We start from the raw sequence: 6,380 nt of genomic DNA on the forward strand, positions 1-6,380 counted from the left end.
AATGAGGAAGGTGCATCGTAATTGCATTGTAACACGTTACGAGACATAGTAGTTCTTTTTTTTCTATCGTTTTTCTCTGCCATTATCTTTAATTCAAACTTTCCTGCTTTATTTCTTGCTAACTGAAGTGCCCGTTCATTGCACGGGTGTAAAGGTTTGAGCAAAGTATTTCAGCGCTCTTTCCCAACCTTGGGGTAGGCTTATCAGTAAAAACCTAATTATAAAGAATTGTTATGCCACTTCTTTACACCCCGAACCCTCTATGCCGATAAGAGGTGAACTTGGGGTTAAATAACATTGGAAATGTTACTATTCATCTCAGCAACCCCGAAAACTAAGGATTGAACAATAATATCGCTCGTTTTCGATTTTTTGCATGTTATTCCTTCCTTCGCCAACCCTCACAATTTCTCAGTCGTCATGTCAATAATGTGTTAGGTCATGGTCTACTCATTTGCACTCAGCGACAAAAGTCTTTTTACGTTTGAATAAATTAGCTTCGTAAATAACTTCCGAATGGAAGGACAATTGGAATACAGTTTTCTGTAAATTAAAAAAAAAGAATGTAAGTTTCTGTACGTTCCAGCGTTGGCACTCGGTGAAACGCTGTATGTTTCACCGTTATTCTCAAAATAAGATTTACCAGAGGAAAAGAACTTTTGCCCCTGACTGTACCCAAAACATTAAATTCAGTGCACTGGTGTACGAAAAGTTAGCAGTCAAATGTTATTATATTTCATTTGTAATTTATATTGAAAAAGTTTTCTTCTTTCCCCCTTAAAACGTAAATTTTCACAAACGCTGGGGAATAAAATTTTTCCTTATTTTTTTTAACAAGGAGTTCATATGCCGAGTTTCATCTTGACAGGCATATAAAATACTTGATTTTCCGCATCAATTCTGAACCCCGCTTCCCCCTTAGGATATGCATTTAATGAATGAAATATGATAGAAATTCAGCTCTAGATAGTTGATAACTGTATCAATAAAAAAAATGAAATTTTTAAGTTTTACGTCCCACGATTATGCCGGTTAGGCTAAAGGAGACGGTGATGATGAGAGATGAGTGAAATGGTGGAATGAAACAAGTGGGATGAAACGGGAGAACCCCGAGAAAACCCACGAACACGGTGTTTGCCCACCACAAAGTCCACACGGAGCGAACTGGGATCGAACCAGAAACCCGAAGCACCAAATGTGAACGCTCTACCACTGAGCCACCGCGCCCCCTCATTAAAAATAATCCTTTTATACGGTTCAGTTGCTTTTCATTGATTCGATCACATACAAAATGACTATGTCATTTATATAAGGTATAAGAAAAATATGTTACGATATTTTGGGAACAGATTCGTCACCAGCAACTATCCTAATATAAATGTTTAAGAACGCTCCAGTACTTGCATGGTCAAGTACTCCCAAACAGCCTCTTTTAAAATGATTGTGCAAGTTCCGGAGGTTCTGAAAAAAGGATATTTCGATAGTTCACATACCAGTTCCTCAGTGACCAATGATCGTAGTTTCTCAGTGGTTACGATCGGTCCTATAGTAGTGAAACTATGGACCTTTAATTTTTTTTTCATGGTTTCGGTACCTTATGACTAAGAAACTACTTACTTTCAACCACAAGTCCATACCTTTTTTTTTTTTCTTATTTTGATGTGATGAGTCTATTCCCAAAATATGGTGACAATGTTTGTAACACCCTGATATTAGATTTCCAAATACACCAAATAAAACTTCTGGGTCCTGGGTCAGATTCATTAGATTAATTTTGAAACAGGAAAAGGAGTTTTATGTAACGTTCAAATAATAGTTCTTCAAAAAAAGAAGAAGAAGAAGAAGAAGATGCGTTGCTTAGATTATGATGGCAGCTGGAACACATTTAGAAAATTTATGGATAAAATCTATTGATTTATAAAATTTAAGTAAATGCTTATTTAAAACAGATATTTTTGTAGGTGTCAAACATGAAATTAAGTTTTAAAGTAGAAACAATATTAAGAAATGTGGTTATTACATCACAATTGTACGTAAGAGAAGCACGCACGACGTCACCAATATATAAAACTAACAACAAGAAGTCATAGGTATTATGAAGTAGTTTTTTGTTGCGAAATCATGGTAAAGAAAAACAAAGAAAATGGATCGTTATACAGCTATTTGTGTACTGTATAGATTTTTCCCTATACAGTGTTTGAAAATAACACTCCTCTTGCTACTCTCCGGAGTCCTGGCCCTTAGCACTATTCACCTGCCTCTGTTCTGTACCGGTTACTCCCAAATGCTAATTTACATGCTCTTGATGGTCAGGCACCATTCTTAAAATAAGAGTTCTGAATGCATTTGAAGACCATTTTAAGCACATGTGTGGAAACAATTAAGCTCAATAGACACAGTAAATGTAATGTAAGGTTCCATACCCCAACGCGTAAACAACCTGCATAAATTCATACTGAATTCAGAACCACGTGCTATTATGTACGAACTAGGGGTGTTCCGGATTCCGGAATTCCGGAATATTTCGAAATGAAAATCTTAATTCCGGAATCGGAATTAAAAATTTTCTCATTCCGGAATTCCGAGATTACGGAATTCCGGAATCTCGTAATTTCGGAATTCCGGAATCTCGGAATTTTGGAATTCCGGAATCTCGGAATTTTGGAATTCCGGAATCTCGGAATTTTGGAATTCCGGAATTTCGGAATTCTGTAAGTTCACTCCAAAACATTCGAAATCTCGGAATTGCGGAATCTCGGAATTTCGGAATTCCGGAAGTTCATCCCGAAATTTCGGAATGCATGAATCTCGTAATTCCGGAATCTCGGAATTTCATCTAGAAATTTCGGAATTTCAAAATGAGAATTTTGGTTTAGCACTTCCGAATCTGAAATTCAGAATGCCGAACGACTGTACGTTGTTCCAGCATATCAGAATCTCGGAATGTTGAAATTTCTGAGTCATGGCAATCGAAATTGTAGAACCAAGTAACTGGATTTTGAAATTTTAGAGTTCCTTGATTTCATAATTACAAAAGTTCAGAAACTGGAATCTTCAAATAACATGATTATGAGATAGACATCAACTCAGACAGATATAATGATGAAACTTACTTCCTTTCACACGTTGTCAGTGGTGGCTATACTCCGTCCTTCTGCGGAGCGGAAAGTTCTTAGCCATGGTACTCATTGAACAAAATTTAAACACTTCATTTATTGGTTCTTGTCTTTTTAATGTTCCCCAAAGGCAGGTTCTATGACATTTATACATGGTTGCTAGCTGGGCCACCAGTGCAATACGGAAAGAGTATCAACTACAGTGAAACCTGTCAACTTGGCCACCTCTCTAAGTTGGCCACCTGTTTATCTTGGCCTAGTTCGTCTTGAACCTGCATTTTTCCATAAGACATTCGTTACTTACTACTCTATAAGTTGGCCACCTGTCTATCTTGGAAGTTGGCCATACTGAAGCAATGTTTATCCTATGATGATAATGATAAATTTACCTGCGTATCTTGGCCACACAAAACACAGTTTTGTTATTTTTCTTAACTCTTTCGTATTCCCATATGAGAGGCAGATGTTCTGTATTTGTGACTGGACACAAAGAAGCATAGATTCGCACGATTTGTTCTTGGAGGTCAATGGCTAGAACGCTACCCTCATAAAGGGGTGGTGAAGGAAGGTGTGAATAAGAAAAAGCACGTACAGGAATTCAGGAAATGGTTGTACGTATTTGTTTACCCTGTCTGTTTTGGTAAAACCATTAGCTATATCAACTCCTCTCATCAGTGGGGAGTTTTAGTAATTCCGGAAAATTCTCAAGGTTAAAACTAACCATCTTAATTGTCAACTATTGGCACCTGTCGGCTTGTCAAAAGATAGCGGAGTTTTTGAGATAAGAATTCACTCAAAATTTTCTCAAAACATCTTTTGCTCCGAGGGAAACACTTCTAGCTCATTAACAAGAGGTAGTTAACTACAATATTAGTATGTGCATATTTGCCAAAAAAGAATAAAACAAATACGTCTAGAATTAACCATCATTCAGTAACAACTGAAAAGAAGTAATATAAATTGCACATGAATTTCTCAATTTATAACTTAGCTTTTCTTGTTTACAATCTGAATAACTCAGTGTGCTATAATATCAATTTCAATAAACTGCGTGCTTCTATTTCATGGTTGTTTCTGTTATTGTGTTTTCAATCCGAATAATCCAATGTACCAGACTAGTTTTCAGGAAGAGAAAAGTATGCACATATATATATTAAACATACTATAGTAATATTTTCTAGTACTGTATATTTTTATGATTACTCTATATACATTATTTATAAGTAGTTGTCGTGCCACTGCTTATTATAATTTTACAATCAAGTAATACTAGAAATCATATTCTAAAAATACACAAATCACACTTGTTTTCTGTAAGTTGGCCACCTGTCTAAGTTGGCCACTTTTCGATGGAACCGATGGTGGCCAACATAGACAGGTTTCACTGTAGTTCCTTCCCTGTATGGCTTCAAAATGACATATAGAAAATGGAAAATTTAGAACCACGGTGAATACATAAGTTGCGAGTTTCATGTTCGTTACCCACACATTTACTTGCACACTTAAACTGACATTCCTCTGCTATTATTCCACCCTCTTACTCCTTGATGTTTAGAAGCCAGGTTCTCAAAACGTAGCTGAAATGCTCGTTCTTCGCACGGTCAGAATAAGTTTATGAAAAATAATTGAACCCCCAATTCCCCTTACGATACACATTTCAACGATTGTTTACACGGTTTACCCCGAAAACTATGGATTCGACACTAATATCGGTAGTTTCCGGTTATTTTTACATGTCACCTCTTGCCACTCCAACCATAGGGGTGTTAGGGGGTCTTGAGGGCTTAACTGAAATTTAAACGACATCGAGTGTCAATGTTCAACTCAGCGACCTAAAATAACTATGAATTCGACAGTAATACCGGTCGTTTCTCATTATTTTTGCATTTAACGCTCTTTCAACTCGCCTCCTTGGGAAGCTAGGGGGTCTCTCACACACAATTTCTTTCCAGGTTGTAAAGTTATATGTTTAATTTAATAATTGAAATTGCGAAGTTTAATTGAAATTGCTTCGGGTGTTCCAGAGTTATGTTGGAACAAACATACATACATACATTTTTATAAGATAAACATGTAGTTCTTCTCCCTCATAACTTTCTTAGTTTTTAATTTCTTGTATTTGGAAAATGGAAACTTTTCAATAAAAACGTGGTTCGGAGCTCACATACATAGTTGATTCCGTAACTAGCTGATAGTAAATAGTTTTTCATAACGTAAGCCTTGCATAATGCTATTACACACAAATATTAACTGTTATGCCATGCTATCTTTTTTTAATACATAAAAAATAAACTTTCCTTAGTGTTAAATGTATTTTGTATTACTATAAAGAAGAAATAAAAATATAATAGATCTAAATTAATGGAGAATTGAAAATAGAATATAAGAAACATTCATATATTTATAATAATTGTAATTAATATTTGTAAAAACAGTGGAGAAATAGACAATCTAGGTTTCAACACAAAGTAATAATGAAATGCCATATCAATAGAATTTTAATACTCTCATGTTTCTTTAATTTAATTCAAAGAAACCTTTAATTTTAGTTTCTACATTAAAAAAAAACTATCATAATCGTACAGCTTTACATAGTAGCGGACTGTTACCCTTATAATCTACCTGTTCATATGATCAATAAAACAATAAACAAACAAAAAAAAACCTTATTCTGTTTAAAAATATTGGTCAATGCTACTTAAATTTCGTATAAATTTCCATTGATTAGAATATACATTATTACAATTAATTTACAAAAACTAAAAAATATGCATTACCTCAAATCCAATACTATCATTATTGATTCAAATATACATTATTACAATTAATTTACAAAAAGGTAAAAAAAAAAAAAAAAATATGCATTACCTCAAATCCAATACTATCATTGTACACCTTGTTTAATGCTTTTCGGAACAGGGTACTCAGTTATAGAACGAAATAATATCGTATATATTTGATGGTTGCCATTAAATCTGATTGTATGTGTGAATTAGTTCTACTACAAAATTCTACTTTTGAAAATAAAAATAAATTCAAATAGCATTTTTCAGTCTGGTTATTTTACTTGGATATACATAAAAGATAGAATGAAAGTGTACGTTAACTACAAATTAAAATAAAAACTACTTATCACTATTAAACATAAGGAAATTTTATACAAATAACATAATAACAATAATATACATTACACATATTTAACATGTAACATTAGAAAACTAAGGGAATGTTATACTGTACAAACGACATTTTAAATACGAAATA

This window comes from Thermobia domestica, chromosome 1 (genome assembly GCF_964235325.1).
Source record: "Thermobia domestica chromosome 1, izTheDome1.hap1.1, whole genome shotgun sequence".
Classification (NCBI taxonomy): domain Eukaryota; kingdom Metazoa; phylum Arthropoda; class Insecta; order Zygentoma; family Lepismatidae; genus Thermobia; species Thermobia domestica.